This window comes from Podarcis vaucheri, assembly GCF_965113315.1.
Source record: "Podarcis vaucheri genome assembly, chromosome: 9".
In the NCBI taxonomy this organism is placed as follows: Eukaryota; Metazoa; Chordata; class Lepidosauria; order Squamata; family Lacertidae; genus Podarcis; species Podarcis vaucheri.
In genome coordinates this window covers 13,262,188-13,287,435 of record NC_138767.1, presented here as the reverse complement: position 1 = coordinate 13,287,435, position 25,248 = coordinate 13,262,188, and the positions used below count along the sequence as shown (strand labels likewise).

The window sequence follows — 25,248 nt, the reverse complement described above, 5'->3', positions numbered from 1 at the left end:
CAGGCAAAAATGGCCCAATTCATTGGGGGGAATTGGTGCATCACCCCAACCTCAAGCAGGTGTGACCTCAGAGTATCCCTAAGTGGCAGTCTCTTTCTAGAAGCCAAGCCTAGGGCAGATGGGCCACAGAGCTTCCAGCAGCGGTCGGAGAAGGGCCACCTCCGTTGACCGCCATCTTGTTGTGGTCCATATCCTAGGCCTTCCATCTGGAGGCTGATAATAGATATACACCCAGTACCTGAGTCAAAGCCTACCTAACATCTGAAATCAATAAAGTTGTGGCCAATTTTAAATCCCAGAATGCTGTCTTGTGTCCCATTTGTTTACACCTATTCTTGCCTTTGCCACTAGGAGAGGGTCAATGAGCGGGTGCAGAATAGGAGTAGTTGGCTCCTTGCCTGTAGTTGGCTTTGGATTAGCAGGTGGCACTGTGGTCTAAACCACTGAGCCTCTTGGGCTTGCCAATCAGAAGGTTGGCGGTTCGAATCCCCACAGCAGGCTGAACTCCCATTGCTCTGCCCCGGCTCCTGCCAACCTAGCAGTTCGAAAGCATACCAGTGCAAGTAGATAAAGAGGTATCATTCTGGTGGGAAGGTAAACGGTGTTTCTGTGCGCTCCGGTTTCCATGACAGTGTCCCATTGCGCCAGAAGCGGTTTAGTCCTGCTGGCCACATGACTCGGAAAGCGCCGGCTCCCTTGGCCTGAAAAGCGAGATGAGCGCCGCAACCCCATAGTCGTCTTGGACTGGACTTAACCGTCTAGGGGTCCTTTACCTTTACCTTTTTTACTGGATCAGTCTACCCCCCTTCCACTCCACCAGCCCCAATGGACATCAGCCACTATAGGCAGATGTAGAAAAACAAATATCCGAAGTCCAGGATGGAAATAGGTAAGTTTAAAATGTCAAGACTATCAATTTGTAGGCAACTAAGTCAGGACAGCAGGACAGATTCATATGACAACAACATATGACAAAGTATGAGGGGCTGCAGGACAGGTAGTGAAACTAGGAGGACTAGCAAAGGCTTCTTATTAATATATTTATCTCTTCATCATTATAGAGGCAGAAAGGCAAAGGTAGAGTAAAAACACACACAGAGACTATAGGAACATGTCTCCTATGGAGGTAATCATTTTCCTCCCCCCCCCCTTTTAAAGCACAAAGAAAGTAAATTACTCCCAAAAGAAGAATTTGGAACTCGACTAAATTCAATACACAAATTTAATGACTGGAAAATTAAACCCCAGCGGGGTTAATTGTCTTTTGGCAGTCTACAACCCCACTCTGTAGGATTAAGAAAAACATGCTTCGGAATTGTTCTACTGCACAATGAGTCAAATTAGATTCTTGTGTGTTTTTGTTTATGTAGCTGATGTAATCACCTAGTTTTCGATGTCTGCTTAATGCAGTTAAGTGTAATTTGATTATTGGAAGTTTTGAGAGAGGTATTGCTATGCGCAGTATGGAATACCAGTGTGCTAAATGGAATATTTATAGAGGCAGGTATGCTCTGCTCCAGATGTGCAGGGATTTGAACTTACAGCTCCCAGTGCAATATACAGAAAATGTTTGCCATAGCTATGGAGCTCCTGCCATTTCCCTAGAACAGAGTTATTTGTTGCCCCTTTCCCTTTGCAAACAGAGAACTTAATAGAGAAGCTATAAGCAACATTAGGCAAATTGATATACAGCAAGTCTGCAACTTTTGCGGATCCCGGCCGCAAAACGAGGTACGACTGTATAGTCAAAACACATCAGGTGCAATGGTGTGAGTTCATCATCATCATCATCATCATCATCATTTGTATGCCGCTTTCCCCCTCCACAAAGGAGTTGCTCAAAGTGGCTTACAAATATAAATGCAAACGTAACAACAACAATAATCCAAACTGATAAAATGCAAATGAACGAACTAAAAACAGCAAAGCCAAAACACAGACACACAATGATTTTAGGGATCATTAAGAAAGGAGTTCAGCAAAAATGTCAAGGGGCTGGAGCAACTCCACCATAAAGAGTTACAACCTTAGGTTTTTTGGGTTATAAAAAAAAGTAAGAGGTTAAAGGCAGAGAGTGCACGCTGCTAGATGGGGAGGTGCTGCTGCTGCTCCATACTGATTTCGGAAAGGGGGGCGCGGCTTAAGCGGAACAGCTGACCCGCCCCCTCTGCTATCCTTGTCCTGCAAGGAATAGGACTTCCGGTTCCGGTCGCGGACGGCAAGGAAGCGCGGAAAGCCAAGCTAAGGGCTTTCCGAATATCTCGGAGATAAGGGGTGTCGCAAGGGCACTGCGCCCCCCAAAAAATTGGAAGCCCAGGGGGGGAACCCCTGGGGGAAGGTTTCCCAGCGGCGCGGAGCGGCGTTTTACATCCGCGGGTCCTCCCCGTACACCAGAGAGGAGAGACAGGGCGGAGCCGCAGGCGCACAATGGGGAATTACCGTCTCCGAGCTACGATGCCTCAAGCTTCCACCGAAAATTGCGACGAGCCACTACGGGTTTAAAACGGATACCCCATCGTTTCTGGACTTAAAACAACAAAGAAGAGAAGGAGTAAAGATGGGTGAGTCCGGGTATTAACTGCTTTACATACGGTCCCCACCCGACGGAGGGCGAAAAGGGCGCAGATTCAGAGAAGCACAGTTAGTAAGAAAGCAGAATAACTCATAACGACCGAACTGTGTATGCGCAGAAGGAGGAGGGTTATTTTTTCTTTTTACAGACTTAACTAAAGGAACGAACTGAACTTCCATTTATCGGAAGTTCAAAGACTGTTTGCCTAAGTGACGTATATTTTCGCTAGGAACTTGAAGTGGATTCACGAGTACATTTGGACGCTTATTTGGATGCTTATTTCGGGATATTGCTCAAGTTTTGTTTCCCTCTGTGACTCTTTATTGGCGAGCCAGTGGGCACACACAGCGATAAGCGTTAAGGGAACAAACTCAAGAGAACAGGAGAAGCACAAAGGGGAGGAGACAAACAGAATTGGTCACACCCTGAAGAGACTTACTGCTGATAGCCGGGGATAATTGCTGATTAAGGACTATACCAGCTCTCCCTTTTTATTTACTTAAGATATATGAGACTTTTACTTAAGATATATGGGATTTCTCCTTTTGGGCCGATGTAAGAGTCTTCTGTTAATGTTGTAAAGGAAGTTAAAGACGGATATCTATTTGTAATAGAAGTAACAAAACCCATCTTCTCCTTAGTGACTTAGACTGATTGTTACTTATGGTCTTTTGTAAACTGGTGTATACCCACTCACTTATTTAATCTCTACCCCCTCCTCCTCCACCTAACTAACTTAGTAGTAGCTCAATTCTCTGTACAGATATTGTTATATCCCTCTACTAGCCTCCCTGATTGACCTCTCTTTTGTATATCCTGCAAAGTTTACACAATAACCCGTCTGTTCCCCCTCCACCCTTTGGCCTCCCCATGTGCGTCTTTTGGATAACTTCCCCGATATTTTGGCATTCTGGAGATAAGGGACTCTGTTAAGTTTTGGGTACTTTGTGTGGGAATTTGTTGGGAGTATAATGGTACTCTTCTAGGTAACTAAACAGACTATCTGGGACAGCCGCACAGAGGGGAATAAGGAGATTGTGAGCCCTTAAAGGGAGAGAACCAGCACTGGAAAGTTCAACGGGTAAATAGGAGCAAAAATGCAGGGGAAGAATGGGAAAAGGGGGGGGGAACACCAGGGGAAAGAAAAATCTCAAGACAAGAAGAAATTAAAGACTTGGATTTTCTGTGGTTAAAAATTAAGGAGGAACTCAAGCAGAACGAAAACAATATAGAGAATAAATTAGAGGAAATGCAAGATAGGATAGACAAAAGAATAGAGGGAGCTATAGGAGAGCTTGGAAAGAAAGTTCAAGAGTTAACAGTCAAAGCAAAGACATTTGAGGAATCTAACAAAAAAATTCAAAAAGACATGAGAGAACAGAAAAGGGAGACAGAGAAAATGAAGGAGGAGTTGCGAGAGTTGAACAAATCACAGGAGCAGATATGGGACAATATTGCGATGACTGAAATGCGACAAAGACAAATGCACTTAAAATTCAGAGGCATAGAGGAAGAAATGAAAGAGAATATTAAAGAAAAAATAACTATAGAACTAGCAAAATGGTTAGAGATCAAAGAAGAGGAGGTCGCGTATACAATAGAAAACGCCTTTAGGATTAAAATGAGAACACACCAGAACAAAACCAGGAAGCCCATTGGGGATTGCCTAGTAATGTTTAACTCAATAGGAATGAGGAATCTGATACTTAAAACAAGTTATCATAAAAAGCTAGTAATAGGTGGTAGACCAATAATTGTCCTGAAAGAGATTCCGGTCAGGCTACTACGTAAGAGGGAAGGGTACAGACACATAATAGGTGTCCTGAGAAGGAACAACATCCAATATAGATGGGAATTCCCTGAGGGAATTGCTTTCTTTTTTAAAGACAAGAGATTCAAACTGAACAGCTCGTTAGAGGTAGAGAAGTTCCTGAGAAGATACGAGAAGGAACTTACCAAAAAGGAGAGTGGAATATTGGATAGAAAGGACGTGAGGGAGGGAGGAGGTGAGGGAGGGGGGAGGGTGAGGCTGCAGAGAGGGGAGGGGGAAGGAGAAGGAGAGGAGGTTGAGGGGGAAAGTGTAGCGGAAGGGGAAGAAACAGGGGAAGACACAGAGGAAGAGGAAGAAACAAAGAATTAACAATCGGACACAAACGCTACATCTTTCCTAAATAATGTCTTTAACTTTTTTAACATGGAATGTCAACGGTCTAAATGAGAAATCCAAAAGAAATAAAATATTGAAAGTTTTGAAAAATAAGAAATGTGATGTGGTATGCTGCCAAGAGACCCATGTGGCTAAAAGGCATAAACATATACTGATCAATAAAAAGCTGGGAAAGGAGTTTATTAACTCAGAAGTGAATAAAAAGAGAGGGTTGGTCATCTATGCTAAAGAGAAACTGGAACCTAAAGTAATATGCAAAGATGAGGAGGGGAGGATCTTAGGGATCCAGATTACCAACCAAGGGGAAAGATTTAACGTAGTATCGATATATGCCCCTAATACAAATAAAACCGAGTTTTACAAAAAACTGGAACAAATGCTATTAGAATTAGAAAATTATAAACTAATTTTACTAGGGGACCTGAATGGAGTCCCGGAACCTAATATTGACAGAAGTGAAAAGAGAAGGAAAGGGAAGCAAGGGAAACTCCCAAAAACTTTTGATGATCTCCAAGAAAATTTAGATTTATTGGACATTTGGAGATACAAAAACCCTACAGAGAAACAGTTTACCCATTTCTCTGGAGTACACCAGAGCTGGGGTAGAATAGACCAGATCTGGGTCTCCAGAGAGCTTACGCTGAGAGCGGGGAGGTGTATAATAGAGCCCAGAACATTATCGGATCATAATTCAATTTTTTTGGAAATAAAAGGTACTCCATCAGGCCCGTATAGATGGAGAATGAACGATTATCTACTGGAACAAGATGAGATTACTGATAAGGCAAAGAATGTTTTGAAAGAATATTTTGATCATAACCTGCATAAAGAAACAAAAATTAATGTGGTCTGGGATGCCAGTAAGGCAGTCCTTAGAGGCTTTTTGATCCAACAGAACAAATTTAGGAAGAATTTGAGAGAAGCAAAGAAGGAAGAGGTAGTTAAGCAACTAAAAGAAGTAGAGGACAAATTAACAAAAAACCCTGGGGATGAGAGGTATATTCAAATCTATAAATTATTACAAACTCAATACTCAACACTGCTGAATCGTGAAATAGAATGGGGAATAAAGACGATGAAACAAAGATATTTCGAATCAGCAAATAAAACTGGTAAGTTGCTAGCGTGGCAACTGAGGAAAAGGCAAAAGCAAAAGGTGATTAATAAAATTAAATTTGAAGATCAAATAATAGAGGACCCCAGTGAGATCAAAGGAAAGTTCCTTCAATACTTCGAAAATCTGTATAAAAAGAAAGGCGGAAGATACAAACGAGATAGGTAGGTATTTGGAAAGGAACGGGAAAGAAGACCTAACAGATGAGGAAAAGATTATGCTAAATGAACCAGTAACGATGGATGAGGTCAGAGATGCAATCAAGAAAATGAAACCCGGAAAAGCCCCTGGCCCAGATGGCCTCTCTCAAAAATATTATAAAACCTTAGAGGAACATCTGACCCCGGTACTCTGTAGTGTAATTAACAATATCCTCCAAGGAGGGGAAATGCCGGATTCGTGGAGAGAGGCATATATCACATTAATACCCAAAGCAGACTCCGAAATACTTAACATAGCAAACTACAGACCAATATCATTGCTCAATAATGATTACAAGATTTTTGCAGGAATAATGGCAAACAGGTTAAAGAAATATCTGAATAGAGCAATCCATAGGGACCAAGCCGGATTTCTGCCGGGTAGGCAGATAAAGGAGAATGTGAGGCATGTAGTTAACATAATTGAATATTTGGACCTTAGGATCGATATCCCTGCCGCCCTAATCTTTATAGATGCCGAAAAGGCTTTTGATAATGTATCCTGGGAATTCCTCATTAAATGTATGGAGAGGGTGGGAATAAGAGGGCCATTCCTAGAGGGCATTAGAGCAATCTATTCAAACCAGAAAGCGAAACTTAGTATTAACGGTAATTTAACAAACTCATTTAAGATCACAAAAGGTACAAGGCAGGGGTGTCCATTATCACCCCTGTTATTTATCATGGTACTGGAGGTTATATTGAACAAGATTAGAGGTACTCCGGAAATAAGAGGGATTAAGATAGGTAAAAAAGAATACAAGGTTAAGGCTTATGCCGACGACCTAGTAATATCAATAGAAGAACCTCTAGAAAGGATAAATGCAATCATTGATACAATGGAGGAATTTGGGGGACTATCTGGGTTCAAATTGAATAAAATAAAAACAAAAATGCTGGTAAAGAACTTAGACGAACAATCAAAAAATAGAATTGAACTAGAATCTGGGATAAAGACATCAAAAAAGGTTAAGTATCTGGGTATTTGGCTCTCAACGAAAAATATAAATTTGGTGGAGGACAATTACAACAGAACATGGAGAGAATGTAAAAGAGATCTGGATAGTTGGAGTAGACTACACCTCTCATGGGAAGGCAGAATGGCCGCCATCAAGATGAACATCCTCCCCAAAATGATATTTCTATTCCAAAATATCCCGGTAATCAGGGGTACAACGATGTTTAAGAACTGGCAGAGGACCCTTTCTAGATTTATTTGGCAGGGCAAAAGGGCCAGAATTAAGTATAAGCTGCTTACGGATAAAAGAGATAGAGGTGGATTTGCGCTACCGAACCTACAACTATACTATGAGGCCTCGTGCTTATGCTGGGTGAAGGAATGGATTGTACTGGACAACACCGACTTACTGGATTTGGAGGGTTTTAATGCTAGGTATGGATGGCATGCTTACCTATGGCAGGATAAGGGGAGAGTGCACAAAGGTTTTTCTAGTCATATCATAAGAGGGGCGCTACTGGAAGTGTGGAACAGATGTAAGAACTTGGTAGAAAAAGATACCCCTTTATGGCTGTCACCTATAGATATTCTAGTAAGTAAAAAAGTGAATATGGAAGGTAGAAGATGGACCTATGCCGAACTTTTGAAAAGATCTGAGAAAGGTTGGGAAATTAGGCCCTACGAAGAGTTAAAAGATAAATTAACGGGGTGGATACAATTCCACCAAATTAGCTCTTTATGGAATGAACACAAAAAAGCTGGGATGAGCAAAAACAAATCCAAATTCCAGTTAGAAATAATAGAAGGGAAGTCTAAACACCTAACTAAAATGTATAACCAACTATTAGACTGGGATACCATGGATGAGGAAGTTAAAGAAGTTATGATCAAGTGGGCCATAGACATAGGACATCCCCTAGAATATGATAAATGGAAAAAACTATGGACCAAGGATATGAAATTCTCAGCATGTGTCAGCCTCCGAGAGAACATGGAAAAGATGATGTACCGTTGGTACATCACTCCAACAAAATTAGCTAAAATGTATAAAACCGGAGATAAGACCTGTTGGAAGTGCCAAAAGAAAGAGGGAGACTTCTTTCATATGTGGTGGTCTTGTGATGTAGTAAAGAAGTTTTGGGGCTCTGTCTATGACGAATTAAAAAAGATGCTAAAGTACACCTTCCCAAAAAAACCCGAAGCATTCCTTTTAGGAATGACGGGTAGTGAGATCAATAAGGATGACCAAACCTTATTTCAGTACGCAACCGTAGCCGCTAGGGTGCTGCTAGCGCAGAAATGGAAAAACCCCAGCATCCCAACAATTATGGACTGGCGAACCAAACTAACTGAATATATTGACTTAGCAATAATGACGCAGAAGATTAGGCATCAGAAAAATACGAAATTTATTAATGATTGGAATAATTTTTTTTCATACATGGAGATGACATTAGGAAACACCAAAGTCACAGTAGGTATAATTTAAAAGCTGTGAGGTAAAACATGACGATTAGCATAAGACACTGCTGTAAATATCGTTGAGATAGAGGTCTCGTCGTGGTGGTGGGAAGTCAAGGATCGGAAATATTGTATATCGATTTTTGAACTATTTTATTGTCTTTTTATCTTTTTTGTGATTTGCTTTAATATTAACAATGTATATGTATTTTTTAGAGGTTGGATTACAATAAAAACTTTTTAAAACTTTAAAATTTAAAAAAAAAAAAGTAAGAGGGGACATAGCAGAGGTCATAGAATCATAGAGTTGGAATAGACCACAAGGGCCATCGAGTCCAACCCCCTGCCAAGCAGGAAACACCATCAGAGCACTCCTGACATATGGTTGTCAAGCCTCTGCTTAAAGACCTCCAAAGAAGGAGACTCCACCACACTCCTTGGCAGCAAATTCCACTGTTGAACAGCTTTTACTGTCAGGAAGTTCTTCCTAATATTTAGGTGGTATCTTCTTTCTTGTAGTTTGGATCCATTGCTCCGTGTCCGCTTCTCTGAAGCAGCAGGTATATTACAGAAACATAGTAATAAGTTGTAATTCAGCAACTTCTCTCGCTTTTTCCTGTAGGACTAATTGCTGTCGTTTACCATAACCATTGAGTCAATCACCCATCTCCTACTACCCTTCTGAGGAAACCCCCCCTCCCACCTATACATAAGGGTCTGGTGACTTCTGTTTCAGTGTATCTGAAGAAGTGTGCATGCACACGAAAGCTTATACCCAGAACAAACTTAGTTGGTCTCTAAGGTGCTACTGGACATTTTTAAATTTTTTAAATTTCGACTGCCACCTACCTGAATCTACTCTCAGAAAGTTTTTCCTGATGTTTTTCCTGATGGTGTAAAGAAAGTGAATACAGATGTTTTTCTCCTCTCGTAATTCTAGAACCCAGTGCCATCAAATTAAGTTGAATGTTGGAAGAATAAGGACGGACAGCAGGAAGATTCTCACTACCCCCAGTTGTTCGCTGACTACATGAGGGAGCTCATTTGAAGACCCCTTAGGTGATGGCCCTACTTTAGAGGTCTAGTTCACATTCAGGTGATAAACATGTGAATGGGCTGCACCACTTCAGAATGCAAGTGGAATGCACGTCTGAATGCTTCTCCAAGTACAGTCGTACCTTGGAAGTTGAACGGAATCCGTTCTGGAAGTCTGTTGGACTTCCAAAATGTTTGGAAACCAAAGTGCGGCATCTGATTGGCTGCAGGAAGCTCCTGCCGCCAATCAGAAGCCGTGGAAGCCCTGTCGGACGTTCGGGTTCCAAAGAACGTTCGCAAACCAGAACACTCACTTCTGGGTTTGCGGCGGCCGGGAGCCAAAACGTTTGACTTGCAAGGCGTTTGGAATCCAAGGTACGACTGTAATATATAATCCCTGCATGTTAAAAACATGCATGCCCAAGAGAAAGCTGCATTGGAATCTTTCTGCTGACTTCCAGTTTATTGTGTGAAGGGATCATTTTTTCGTAGATGGAGTATTCAGTTGTGAGAGACCCCCCCCCACTTCAGTCTGAAGTGGCCCAGGACCGATACAGATTGACCCAGTGCTTAAAAAAAAAATGTTTAGGGATACTCTCATTTTGACTCAAGAAAATGACCACATTATAGTTCAAATGGGGAAAAATAAATACAGTGGTACCTCGGTTTAAGAACAGTCCTGTTTATGAATGATTCAGTTTAAGAACTCTGCGATACCAGAAATAGTGTCCCGATTTGCAAACTTTACCTTGGTCTAAGAACAGAATCCGAATGGTGGAAGGGCACCGGCGGCGGAAGACCTCATTAGGGAAAACGCGCCTTGGTTTAAGAATGGTTTCGGTTTAAGAACAGACTTCCGGAATGGATTAAGTTTGTAAACCGAGGTACCACTGTACAGTAAATTGACAAAAGTACAAAGATTCACAAAATGTTTAGGGGTATGCGTACCTCTGCGTCCCCCCCCCCAGAAAAAAAGGACTGGATTTACCACTTCCATGGGAATGGGATCTAAGCCAGAATGGAAGGACCTTCTGTTCCCGACTTCTGTTATTTTCTAACCTCTCCATTATTTCTCTCAAATTATTTTCATTGTCATTTTGGGGTGCCGCAATAATAAATCCAAAGAGCCAGACGTTTATCTTAGCGTCTGAACTCCTCGCAGTGTTTCTGAATCGGTATCCCGCAAACATCGGGGCATACCAGTGCTGCAGAGAAAACTGGCCTCCGACCACATCGTTACTAGGAACATTTTGATCTAGGGATGTAATGAGAAGCAGCATTCAGGGATTTCCCCTCCCCCCCCCACTGTGGTGGCTGTAATGTATAGACGCAGGTGCATCACCCAGACGCAGGACACAAAAATGCATTTCTGGCCTGGCCTGCCCGCCAGCTTGGATCTCTGCTCTGCTGTTTCATTTCCAAAACTTGTTACTAGAGCAAGTTGGAATTTCATTCTAAATCCATATTCTCTGGATACTAATTAGGTGGGAGTGGAGGAGGAGGGATCCTTTCCCAGAACTCCTCGTAAAAAGAGCAAAAATCATTGTGGAAATGCCCTATCAATGAGAAGAATTAAGTAGCATTTCTTAATTCTGGAAACAACTGCTTCCCTCTATCCCTCCCTCCCACAATCTCTTAAGCCACTTCTTCTCTTGGATGCCCATTATTAAAAATAAAATAAAAAAGCATAAAAACTCTTGGCCTGATACCAACCACGTTTCGTTGGGTTGCTTTTGATTTTGGAAAGAAGTCAGAAAAAAATAAATATTGGAGAGATTAAAGAATGTATGACATTGCTGAATGGTCCAACTATTTAATTCACGGCAAACATAGTATTTTATAACTGCATTGGTCCAAACAGGTATTCTCCTCTCAGTCAGCAGCACAATCCGCCCCATCATAACTTCAGGGGGAAACTCTGGGAAAATCCCAAGGCAATGACAGTGAAGCCTCGCCAAATGGTCCAAACACAAAATGAAAGATGTAACAATTTGATGCTTATTTTAAAGCTATATTTTATTATCACATTTTTGTATTGCATTAGTTATAAGATGTACATTTTTTGTTTCTTCAGCTTGTAAACCGCCTTGAGTATTGTGAGATAGAAAGACGGTATACAAATTAAAAATGAAAGAAGATTCCACCTAAACATTAGGAAGAACTTCCTGACAGTGAGAGCTGTTTGACAGTGGAATTTGCTGCCAAGGAGTGTGTTGGAGTCTCCTTCTTTGGAGGTCTTTAAGCAGAGGCTTGACAACCATATGTCAGGAGTGCTCTGATGGTGTTTCCTGCTTGGCAGGGGGTTGGACTCGATGGCCCTTGTGGTCTCTTCCAATTCTATGATTCTATGATGATGATGTGCCCATGGCAGGGTTTGATGTTGCAATCCCAGCCTTTCCCCATTCACACACAACAAACTTATGTGGAGTCATGTGAACAGCCTCACGATGTCACTCTTGGTAGGGAGAAGGTCAAGGGCCTGACTGGTAGGCCCAATTGCCGAGTCTCAAAATTTTACCACTTGAATTATTTGTTACGAAATATCTGGAACTGTACTTGGAAAGTAGCTAGTCTAGTTTTGCTGGGCTTCTCAATTAGCTGATTGCTGTATATATTTCATTTCAAAGAGGCAACGGCTGTTTCATCAGCAGTAATTCCTAGCATTCACCGTAACAAGTTAACTAAGTGCTTTATCAGCTTTGCGTAATAAGGACTGGGACCCATATTGCCACTCATAATAATGGTAATCTGTCTCCCTAAGTATTGTCTTGCTGTTGGATTTAAGACTGCTAGATCAGAAAAGATTTCAGTGCTGCAATTTCTGAAATAAAGCTGATGATGTACAAGTTGGGATCAAAACTTGGTATCCAAGGAAGACCACAGGGTCAGAACAGGTTTGGTTCTATTTCATTTTGTATTTATTGAGCCAAGTGGATTATTTTTTAATATTTTGCCTGCTTATAATTGTTCATATTAGTAAAACACTTCCACACTACCAGCTTTATGTTAAGTCAATTTGCATTATTTGGAAGTTCAGATTTCAGTTTGTTCATAATCACCTCTCTTAGTTTGGTGGGACTTGACTTTGTTTCTGTTTACGATGTATGACATAGAGGCCATCCATTAGATTCTGCAGAAGGAAGAAACATGCAGAAGTGGCCACTGGGCAGGGTGGAGACACTCCGTTAACTTCCCAGGAGGTGTGTCACTGTTTCTGTCTGGGGCGCAGAGAGGAGGTTGACCTGGGGCAAACCAACCAACCAGAAGAAATGCTGGACTGGCCACTTCTGAAAGTGTGTTGACACTCAGTATAATGATAAGATCCCTGGAAAAGACCCTGACGTTGGGAAAGATGGAGGGCACAAGGAGAAGGGGACGACAGAGGACAATATGGTTGGACAGTGTTCTCAAAGCTACCAGCATGAGTCTGACCAAACTGAGGGAGGCAGTGGAAGACAGGAGTGCCTGGCGTGCTCTGGTCCATGGGGTCACCAAGAGTCGGACATGACTAAATGACTAAGCAACAACAACAACAACAACAACAACAACAACAACAACAACATAATGATAAGAAGAATTATACTACACATTGTAGAGGGGGAAGAAGGCAACTGAGCATGAGGCTGTCCAATACAAGGTGGCTCCATATCTATGGAATTCTCTCCTCGCCAAGGTGTGCCTGGCCTCTTCATCAAACTTTTAGGAAAGAGGTCAAGACACACCTTTGGAGAATACGTGGGGTGAAGAATTCTCAGCTTTTTACAATTGGGGTTTCATGGAATTAATGGACAATTTAATCCTGTTCCCCCGTTAGGATTTTTATCCATCCGTGCTGCTCCAGTAGTAGCACTATGTTTTGTGTGTATATCATGTGAGTGTCTGAGAGAACGTGAGACAGGAAGTCTCAATACTGTTGGAAGTTAGTTTCACTTCTGTTTGTGATGCTCTTCTGTACTGGTGCTGAGAGAGCACAGACATGCTGATGAAGTCTCTGTATGTAGACAGTAAAATAAAGTAGTTTAGAGCTACTGATTGACTCTTTCTTCTGCAGTGAGATGCCAGAAGAAAAGTGTGCTCCTTGCAGAAGGGGGGGGGGTCGCTTATTACCAGTCTCTCTGGACTGAGGGAGATTTTTAGCCAGAGTGTGTCCACCGGAGACACGGCCCGGTGTCTTGGGAAGTTGGTGGCCTTCCCAGGCGTTTTTCCAAGGTGTGCCTGGCCTCTTCATCAAACTTTTAGGAAACAGACACACCTTTGGAGAATACGTGGGGTGAAGAATTCTCAGCTTTTTACAATTGGGTTTTCATGGAACTGATGGACAATTTAATGCTGTTTCGCTGCCCCCCGCCTTCTGTGCGATAAGAGTTATGGAATTGCTTTTATTCCATTTGCTTTTTTATCCTATTGCTCTATATTTTAATTGATGTAATCTGTTATGGGGCCTACTGGTGATGGTGGTACAGGAAATAAATAAATAAATATTCAAATAAGGGGTTCTTTTGAGGGGGAAAAGAAAGGGGATATGATTTCATTTCATTTCATTGACTTATTAGTTGCCTGTCACCCGAAGGTCTCCAAGAGACATTGAAGGTGTCCAAGCAAACATTGTATTCTCTTTGACAAAAGAGAATTGTACTTGTACCCACTCAGATTACACAAATTAGCAGAGGAGAAATGGATTAAATTACAGCCCAGACTCCAGGCTCGTGTTTCAGTTCAAATGCCTGTGCTAATAAAGTCATTTCCTTTAACAGGCTAGAACCAAATGAATATTACAGCACATAAATAATGCTCCCTTGATAAAGGAGTGTTATACCACGGAAAATGAAGCCCAAGGAACCATATACATCAAATGGAATTGCCCAAAGGATTTAAAGGATTTAAAATATGACTATTACATTAAATTCTTAATTGTCCAAATCTTTCTTTCTCTGTTGGGAAGGTGAACCTGGCCTGGGTGGCACTCTTAACATATGGTTTAATGTCTTCTGACAGCCTCGGAGAGAAGAAATTATCCCACAGAATGGGGAAATCTGAGACAACCAGGATGCCTTAATTTCCACAGCGAAAAATTAATCTTTTCACAGTTCTACTACAGATGCCTAGTTCTATACAGTGGTACCCTGGGTTACAGACGCTTCAGGTTACAGACACTTCAGGTTACAGACTCCGCTAACCCAGAAATAGTACCTCGGGTTCAGAACTTTGCTTCAGGATGAGAACAGAAATCGTGCGGCGGCAGCAGGAGGCCCCATTAGCTAAAGTGGTACCTCAGGTTAAGAACAGTTTCAGGTTAAGAACGGACCTCCGGAACAAATTAAGTTCTTAACCTGAGGTACCACTGTACTTCCAAAAATTCACAGGTCAGTTTTCCTAAGGCCTGAGATGCTGGATGGGAGGAAACTGCTTTGACCAAGGGTAGTGGCAGAAGAGGTCTAGTGATACAGGTCTACTGGTAAAAAAGTGGTAGGGGGGCACACACTCCTGCTGTCAAGGATGGCAGGAGAAAGCACCCTATGAGTGCCATGTTCTATGTACTATAGCTGACAAGGGAAACCCTGCAAGTTCAGTCAGAGAAGAGTCACACTCTGAATCACAGTTTTCTCCATGCCATCTCCTAGCTGGCATACGCCTCTCCCAGTATGAGGAAATATCTTGTAATGTCATGTACGAGATTGATCCGATTAGAATAATGCTGTCTGCTTCTGTGGCGACAGGGTGAGAGACTGTAAGAGGAAGGGCTTCACCTGGCACCTTTGCTAAAGTTTCAGCTAGACATCCAGTTTCAAAATAAAGTTTCAGGTAGAATCCAGATCACCCAGCACTGTGCTGAGCTGCCACCTACTCCCTCAACAATGGTGCCGATATGTGGCATAAGTCAGAGACATTTAGTTTGATGGTGGCATTGCAATCTGGGATGTGAGAAAAATATCATGGGGGGCTTTGTCAAAAAGCCTTAGTGAAATCAAGATACACTATGCCCATAGCATCCCCCTGATCCACCAAGCTTGTAACTCTATAAAAAAAAAGAAAGAAATGAGATTCATTTGACATAACTTATTTTTGAGAAACCCTTACTGGGTCTTAATAATCACTTTTCTTTTTTTCTTTTTCTTCTTCTCTTTATATAATTTTAATTTTTTTCCTTGCTTGTTACATAACAACAAAAATAATACAAAAAACAATACCGAAAAAGGGTATAACTTAAGAGGGGGAGGGAAAATAAAAATAATAAAACTTACACAATCTGTTATTAAGATGAAAAGTTTGACATAAATATGTGATTGCAATTTCATGTTACAATAAAAATAAAAATCTCATTATCTTTTATACCCGAATCCCCATTTATTCCTTTTACTTTACTGCCACACCAAAATACTATTTTTTGTGTTAATATTTTCACAATGTATATATCTATTTATGTTTATATAAGCAATTGCTAAAAACTGCCGGGATCACTCAAAAGCTGCTACAGATATTAACACGGTATAATTTTGTTTAAGATATGTTGTGAAGGCCTCTCATTTTGATACAAATTCAGTTCTCGGTTTATCCCCCCCCCCCGATAAACTGTCTAATTCAGCATAGTCAGTCAATTAATAATCACTTTTCTATGTGTTCACAGACCGACTGTTGAATTATCTTTCCTAGGTCCTTCCCTGGTATCATTGTCAGTCATGTGCTCCCATCTGAAAGAAAGCCTTAATGTTGCTGTGGTTTGTATGTGTTGTAATAATAATTAAGTGTCATGGTGCCTGGATTCTTTGTGCAGGTGTCTGATTTGAGAGTTTAAGAGAGTTCAGTCTAATTAGCTTACTGAAGGGAAGGGAAGGGAAGGTCAGGTTGTGATTAATCTTATCTAGGCAAGAGATCACAGGTGATGGCTCAGAACTGTTTTGAGCCAGCAGATAAAGAAAAGCTGGACAAAATCTGATAGCTAGATGTGGAAATCAGCAATGCCTAGCAGTAAGGCTAATTAACCATTGGAAGCAATTTCCAAAGCTTGTGGCAAGATTCTCCACTGCAGCGTCTTAAAATCAAGATTCCAAAAGATATGATGGATTCCATTACAAATTGGAAAGAGGATGGAGAGAGAGAGAAAAGAGAGTTATATTTCTCAAGCTGTGTTAAGCAAGTAAGGTAAAGGTAAAGGTACCCCTGCCCGAACGGGCCAGTCTTGACAGACTCTGGGGTTTGTGCGCCCATCTCACTCAAGAGGCCGGGGGCCAGCGCTGTCCGGACATACTTCCGGGTCACGTGGCCAGCATGACAAAGCTGCATCTGGCGAGCCAGCGCAGCACACGGAACACCGTTTACCTTCCCGCTGGTAAGCGGTACCTATTTATCTACTTGCACCCGGGGGTGCTTTCGAACTGCTAGGTTGGCAGGCGCTGGGACCGAGCAGCGGGAGCGCACCCCGCCGCGGGGATTCGAACCGCCGACCTTTCGATCGGCAAGTCCTAGGCGCTGAGGCTTTTACCCACAGCGCCACCCGCGTCCCGTGTTAAGCAAGTAGGCAATTTAAAATGGCACATATACAGTGGTACCTCTGGATGCGAACAGGATCTGTTCCGGAGCCCCGTTCATATCCTGAAGCGAACACAACCTGTGTCCGCGCATGCACGGGTCATGATTCGCCGTTTCCATGTATGACGTCATTTTGAGCATCTGCGCATGCGCAAGCGGTGAAACCCGGAAGTAACACACTCCGTTACTTCCGGGTCGCCGCGGAGCGCAACCCAAAAATACTCATCCTGAAGCTACTTCAACCCAAGGTATGGCTGTACAAACAAACCCAACTGGTGTGGTCTTAGAAATATGTGAAAATTATAGGAGAGAAGATTACCGTATTTTTCGCCCTATAGGACGCACCGTCCCATAAGGCGCACCTAGTTTTTAGGGGGGGAATTATTTCCCCCCCAGGCGTGGGGCTGGGGTGGGGGAAGCCCGAGCTTCTCCCAACCCCAGCCCCCAAACAGGCAGCTCTCTGCAAGCCGTGGGAGCCCAGTGCCGGCTTCAGCTGCTTGTTGAGAGGTGCGCGAAGCCTGGACGTGCTGAGCTCAGCGCCGCAGGCTCCAGCATGCAGGCAAGTCTCCGCAAGCAGCGGGAGCCCAGCGATGGGCTCCCGCTGCTTGCGGAGAGGTCCGCAAAGCCTGGAGAGCGAGAGGGGTCGGTGCGCACCGACCCCTCTCGCTCTCCAGGCTTCAGCGAAAGCCTGCATTCGCCCCATAGGACGCACACACATTTCCCCTTCATTTTTGGAGGGGAAAAAGTGCATCCTATAGGGCGAAAAATACGGTATAGTGTACTACTACTACTATTACTACCACTACTACTACTACTACTACTACTACTACTAATAATAATAATAATAATAATAAATACTTTGCAAAGAACAGGTATGACTGGTCCCTACCCATAAGGAGTGGAGGGTTCAAACCTGCTCTCTGCAGGAGTCTGTGTTCTTGAACAGCGAAGTCCTTGTTCTAAAATGGTGCCAGCTTTATTACATATCCCAACCAACCGTAAGATGTTTAGGCCGTGTGACAAAACACACATCTGGCATCTGGACCATAGACTAGAGGACAGAGCAGCCACAAGAATCCAGAAGTTGGTCTGCCCTGCTATAAACTTTCAGCCAAAAGACCTATGCATCCTCCGTAGCTATAAGCACAGAAAAGCATCCAGTGAAATTAAAGGGCAACAAATTTAATGTGGCTAAAAAGGAAATACTTTCCCAAGAGCATGTCATTAAGAGGGAGTAGGAACCCTGCTGGAAAGGGGAAAAAATCCCCACCATTTTGGGTTCTACATCCATATTATAATTCTGAGTGTCCCAAAGCAAAAGACCAGTTTGAACCTCGTTTTTCCATCATGGCCTTAATATTACTGGTTTATCCTATCACTGATTGAAGTCTTACTTTAGAATATCCTTTCAGCATCAGGCATTTTATTTCAGACACACATGAGTTCATTAGCAAGGGAAATATCCTGAAGGTATGCTGAAACAGAGCCCTCAGAAAATACACAAATACTTTATATTACAGCTTCTTCTTCTTCTTGGGGTGTGAGGGCATTTTTTTGTTTCTGCCCACCACTTGTCTGCAAGGACGACTACTTATCATATTCCCCGGGTTAAATGAAAATAAATGTTCAGCTAAATACAAAGGTTTCTGTTTACCAATGAATGTGGCAAGGAGAGGAAGTGGAAAGGGCGTGTTCCGGATCCTTGAAACACCACATTTGAAAACCACAAACACCAGAACTGTCTAAAATTACACTGGGATGGCAAGGGCATTGTACGCCAAAAGAATATATATCTTTGTGTATGTGTGTGTGTTAATTTTGTACATACGAACAAACGAACAAAATTCCCATGAGTTTTGAGGCTTTATGAGTTTTGAGGCCTCAAGCCTTATGAGGAACAGTTGAAGAAGCAGCAAGAGTCTTGATAGCACAAGGATGGGAGAACGAGGAAAACCCGACAAAAGAACAGTGGCAAGAGAAATGGATGAACTATGCAGAACTGGCGAAACTGACATGCAAATTGTGAGATAAGGACAACTGTGACTTCAAAGAAGAATGGGAACTTTTTACAAATTATTTAAAAAGACAACAAAATGACCCGGACTCCTTGGCAGGTTTTGAATAAGCATACACCAATTTATTGAGGGTTAATACAGTAGATAGATAATATAAGGATGTACAGTGGTGCCTCGCAAGACGAAAAGAATCCGTTCTGTGATTCTCTTCGTCTAGCGGTTTTTTCGTCTTGCGAAGCAAGCCCATTGAAGGATTAGCGGATTAGCGCTATTAGCAGCTTTTAGCGGCTTATCGGCTGATCGGATCAGCTGATAGGCGGCTTAGCGGCTTAGAAAAGGGGGGGGGAGGAAAAAAAAACCAGCAGGAACTCGCAAGACATTGTCGTCTTGCGAAGCAAGCCCATAGGAAATTCGTTTTGCGAAGCACCTCCAAAACGGAAAACTCTTTCATCTAGAGAGTTTTCCATCTTGCGAGGCATTCGTCTTGCGGGGCACCACTGTATACAATTTGACAGTATGCAGAGAACAACATGAGTTGAGAAATCAGAGAGAGGAGCTGAGGGAAGTTTTGGGGGAGAGGGAGGGAGGGTTCGTTAGGGAGGTGGGGGCAAAAAAGGGGGAGAAATAATGAAGTTGATTTGTTTTGATAATTTGTTGTGTTGAAATTGTTAATTTTTTAAATAAAAAATAAAAGAAGAAGAAGAAGCTGGGTATGTTTAGCCTGGAAAAGAGGAGACTGGGAGATATGATAGCCATCTTCAAATATCTCAAGCGCTGTCACATGGAAGATGGAGCAAGCTTGTCTCCTCCTGCTCTGGAGGGTAGGACTCGAACCAATGGCTTCAGGTTACAAGAAGGAGATTCCAACTAAACATCAGGAAGAATTTCCTGAATGTAAGAGCTGTTTGACAGTGGGACCAACTCCCTCAGGAAGTGGGGGACTCCCCTTCCTTGGAGCTTTTAAGCAGCGGTTGGATGGCCATCTGTCATGGATGCTTTAGTTGAGATTTTTGCGTTGCAGGGAATTGGAAGAACTGACCCTTGGGATCCTTTCAAACACTGCAATTCTAGGATTCTAAATCTTTTGCAGAACCATTCATCACCATACACTCCTGGTACTAAGTCAAAGTGTGTATAACCGGAACAAGCACATATCTGTCTCAACCCCACTTTCCTCTGAGGAATCTTCAATCTGAATGAACAGTCAATAAAATTGCAAATGTGGTCCGATGCAAGTAAGTGTCCACTGATGGATCTGGGGGCAAAGAAATCCCCCAACTGCATATATACACTAATGGGGTCTGGGCTGGCAAGGGATATTGAGGTCATGGTGGATAGCTCAGTGGAAATGCGAACCCTGAGTGGTGCAACTGAGAAAAGGCGAAGTCCATGCTAGGAATCACTGGGAAACAAATCCAAAATAAAACAGCCAATATCATAAAACCACAAATAAATGATGTGGTCACACTTGGAAATTTGCGCACGATTCTGGTCCCCACATCTCAAAAAGGAAACTGTGGATCAGGACAGGGTGCGGATGAGGCCAACCAAAATCACCAGGGGGGTGGCAGTTCCCCTACTGGAAAAAGCAAATTTTGATCAGTGAAGTCTGCCAGCGAGGGAAACATCTATTTATTTTTGTGAGACTATTTTTGGTGTTTCCCTCTTATAAACAGTTTAAGAGAAAATGTTCAAAGACGCCTTTCCTTCTGACAATGACTGGTTCTTTTTGTTAATTAGATTTTAAGTTCTCCTTCAGTATCTCAAAAAGACAAATATACTGATGTTTTGGGGCATGTTCATATTTTTTTAGACGTCACCATTATTAATCAGTGACCGGGTACATTAATCAACAATAAGCTCCTGAATGCCAAAAGAGAGTTTATATGCACATGTGCACAATATTATTCAGACAGAATATTTTCAATAAAAAAAGCTGCTTCTGCAGAAGCAGTTGGAACCAGAGAAATGTAGAGGAAGACTGCTTAATACAGAGGCAGGGAAGCTGTGGCCTTTCAAATGTTGCCGAACTCCAACTCCCATGGGCAATAATCAGGGATGATGGGAATTACAGTCTGGTGGGCCACAGATTCCCTGTCCCTGATTTAATGAGATGCATTTGCTGCCACTGTGGTCTCTTGGGCTTCCCAATCAGAAGGTCGGCGGTTCGAATCCCCGCAACGGAGTGAGCTGCCATTGCTCTGTCCCTGCTCCTGCCAGCCTAGCAGTTCGAAAGCACGCCAGTGTAAGTAGATAAATAGGTACCACTCCGGCAGGAAGGTAAACAGCGTTTCCGTGCGCTCTGGTTTCCATCATGGTGTTCCATTGCGCCAGAAGTGGTTTAGTCCTGCTGGCCACATGACCCGGAAAGCTGTCTGTGGACAAATGGCATGAAAGCGAGATGATCGCCACAACCCCCTAGTCACCTTTGACTAGACTTAACCGTCCAGGGGTCCTTTACCTTTTTACCTTACAATTTATCTGACCACGTCACCCATAATAATTTTGGGACTGCTTCTGTCCCATGTTCCTGTGCCCATGTGGTGGGGCTTGGTAAGTTTGCTAGAACTGTGGTAACATCGTGTGCATGTGAATGTGTGCGCCCCAGTCCACATAGAGTGGCACTCATAGGCGCCGACTCCATGGGGCCTGAGGGGGCCCGAGCCCCCTCAAAAATTCATTTGGGGGGCTCCGCCCCCCAATAATCTCAGGCGCCCCTCCAGCAGAGCGCCATCGCCGCCCCTCCCCCAGCCCAAAATGCACAGGGTCGGGCTGCATGCTTCCTGCCCTCCCTCCCGAGCAAAAGCTCCACCCAATTTCCTTCGGAGCTGATTAATAGGCGCAGCACGCTCTCCCCTATTCGCTCACGAGGAGGCGGCGCCACTTTATTTGCATATTCATGAGCTTATTTATTATTCATGAGCTTTCATTTATTATTCATTATTTATTATTCATGGGCTCCCCCAATATTTTTTATAAGTCAGTGCCCCTGGTGGCACTACGGACAAAAGAAGAAGAAATGACCCTAGGCAAGCGCTTGGCTAGAAAGATGTGAAAGGGGACACCTTCCAAATTCAGAAGAGCCCTGCAGGGACGTTATGAGTTTGTGCTGGGTTTCTCTTTAATCTTGCTACAACAAACCAAAGCAGTTAAGGGGGAATGCAAAGAGGGAATTGTACCCCACTGTTGGCTGCCAAGAACAGAAGCTAGGAAGATAAGAAGTTTGCTAAACAGCCATTCCAGTTCAAGACATGTAAGCAGAAAGAGGATAGTAACACCTCTTGCACCCAGCAGCACTTAAACAAAAGGGCTCCCCAGTGTCTCTGGATGTGGCTGGATGGGGGGCGGGCCATACAACTTTGACAGGAGAATCAGCCAATGATGACATCAGCAGAAAGCATATGGAACGCCAGTCTCTTAGAGTCTCTTGATAAAAGTGAGTGGAAAGGGTGGTTCTAATCCTCAGCTCCTATATATTGTCGTCCAAGGGGACGGGGGTGGCGCTGTGGGTTAAACCACAGAGCCTAGGACTTGCTGATCAGAAGGTCGGTGGTTCGAATCCCCGCGACGGGGTGAGCTCCCGTTGCTCGGTCCCTGCTCCTGCCCATCTAGCAGTTCGAAAGCACATCAAAATGCAAGTAGATACAGTGGTGCCTCGCAAGACAAAATTAATCCGTTCCGCGAGTCTCTTCGTCTTGTGGTTTTTTCGTCTTGCGAAGCACGGCTATTAGCGGCTTAGCGGCTATTAGCGGCTATTAATGGCTTAGCGGCTTTAAGAAAAAGGAAACGAACTCTCAAGAACTCGCAAGACGTTTCATCTTGCGAAGCAAGCCCATAGGGAAATTCGTCTTGCGGAACGACTCAAAAAACGGAAAACTCTTTCGTCTAGCGAGTTTTTCGTCTTGCGAGGCATTCGTCTTGCGAGGTACCACTGTAAATAGATACCGCTCCGGCGGGAAGATAAACGGCGTTTCCGTGCACTGCTCTGGTTCGCCAGAAGCGGCTTAGTCAGGCTGGCCACATGCCCCGAAAGCTGTATGCCGGCTCCCTCGGCTGATAAAGCGAGATGAGTGCCGCAACCCCAGAGTCAGTCACCACAGAGTCGGTCCACCCCAGAGCCGGTCCACAGCGCCACCCGCGTCCCTTTATGGATTATAAACAGGATTAAATATTCTATGGTCCTCACACTGAACCTGACAATGACCCTCTTGCCTTCTTTCCTTCCAAGGTACAGTACAGGCACACCAGATTCCAGCCGACATTGTGGGTGGCCGGCACGTGTGACGTCACACGGCTGGGAACACATTAGACCAGGCATAGGCAAACTTGGCCCTCTAGCTGTTTTGACACTACAACTCCCATCATCCCTAGCTAACAGGGCCAGAGGTCAGGGATGATGGGAATTGGAGTCTCAAAACATCTGGAAGTCCGAGTTTGCCTATGCCTGCATTAGACCAATGCTCCACCATCTGCACTGTTTCTTCCCTGCTTTCAGATAATTTCACTCAGCCCTATCAGGATTGTGGCTTTATCCTGTACAAGGCTTTGGTCTTCTGCACCTTTAAGACCACCACCTCCTCATTTACATTCTCTGATCTACTTCTCTTAAATACAAATACTTTTCTATCAAATACATGTTCATGATTATCCCATCTACATGCTAAATTTGGACAACAAGGGCACACAGAGAAACAACTTTGGTGCTTGTACCTCTGTTGTACATTCCCTTTTCCCTAGAGAATCAACAATGCGGGAGTTTGCCTTGAATGCCTTTTGAAAATATATGCAAGGTCATTTCTATTTACATTGGCTTTTGATAACCAGGAATAAGCTTTTAATTGGATCTGAGGCTCTGGCAAATGAATATGAAATAAATATGTATTTTGAAGGCAAGTTCACAGACTTCATAGCTGCAGGATTAAGTCATGACATGCATGCGTGCAACTACTTTCAGAGATAAAATGCTACAAATAGATTGCCAAACTTCAAAGCACAATGTTTTCCAGTACACTTAAGTTCACACATTCAGCTGCAAGTCACCAAACGGTTGTTGCTCTAGTTGTTTGTACTTGTTAGTTGCTTTCTCACAGGGCGACCCAAAGCGACTACATTAAAATCAATAAAAAAATTAGAAAATTGTCCAGTAGCACCTTAGAGACTGACTAAGTTTGTTCTGGGTAAAAGCTTTCATGTGAATGCACACTTCTTCAGACGAAAGCTTATACCCAGAACCAACTTAATTGGTCTCTAAGGCACTATTGGACAATTTTCTATTTTTTTTTTATTTCGACTGTGTCAGACCAACACGGCTACCTACCTGAATCTAGTACATTAAAATCAGTTAAGAACCAATTAAAAAATCCCCCACAAATATATCTAAGTAGGTAAAAGGCAGGACTTACAGATCCCACATCACCAAAAAGAGGCCATGTTGCCCCCATTCAAATTAAGGGCCAAAAACCCAGGGCAAGAGAAAAAAGAGAGCATTTCACCAATGGGAGGCCACCACTAAAAAGGCCCAATATTGTGTTGCCACCCTATGAACACCTTGAGAAGGGAGCACAGGCCTCAGATTATATTGCAGGGGAAAATGTTGAATAGTGCATGAGAAATTAAGCAACAGACATATACACATAAGCAAGCGTTAGAGCTTTCTAATCCACATTCTTGATGTTACTCCACTACTCTTCCAGCTATACTGTTCCCTGGTGTTTTTTTTTCAGAGTCCAGTGCAAAATTCCTAAATGGCTTGGGCCCAGGTAGCTACAGGGCCACTGGTTTCCATATCAGACTGTCCGCCAATTAAACCTTCAGAAGGGGCTCTGTTCCATGTCCTGTCTCTGTCTGAGGTTAAGTTGGTAAGCAGGCATTCACTGCTGCAGCTACGAGGCTCTGGAATGGCCTCCCTTGAGAACTGTACAGTCATATCTCGTGTTATGTTTGCTTCATGATACGTTTTTTCAGGTTGCATCCTGCGGCGACCCAGAAGTACTGTAAAGGGTTACTTCTGGGTTTCGCCACTCGTGCATGAGCAGATGCGCAAAAAGACGTCACACACATGCGCAGAAGCGGCAAATCGCAACCCGCGTGTGCGCAGACGCGCCACTGTGGGTTGCATTCTGCTCATGTTGCGAACGGGCCTCCAGAACGGATCCCGTTCGCAACCAGAGGTACCACTGTATTTCACTCCCCATTTTTC

General features: G+C 43.3%; 1 protein-coding gene across 2 annotated transcripts in view; it reads right to left on the bottom strand.

Annotated features, from left to right (window-relative positions):
- Positions 1–25,248, bottom strand: part of CFAP299 (cilia and flagella associated protein 299) — a 335,705-nt gene that overhangs the window by 30,833 nt on the left and 279,624 nt on the right. The window lies entirely within an intron of this gene.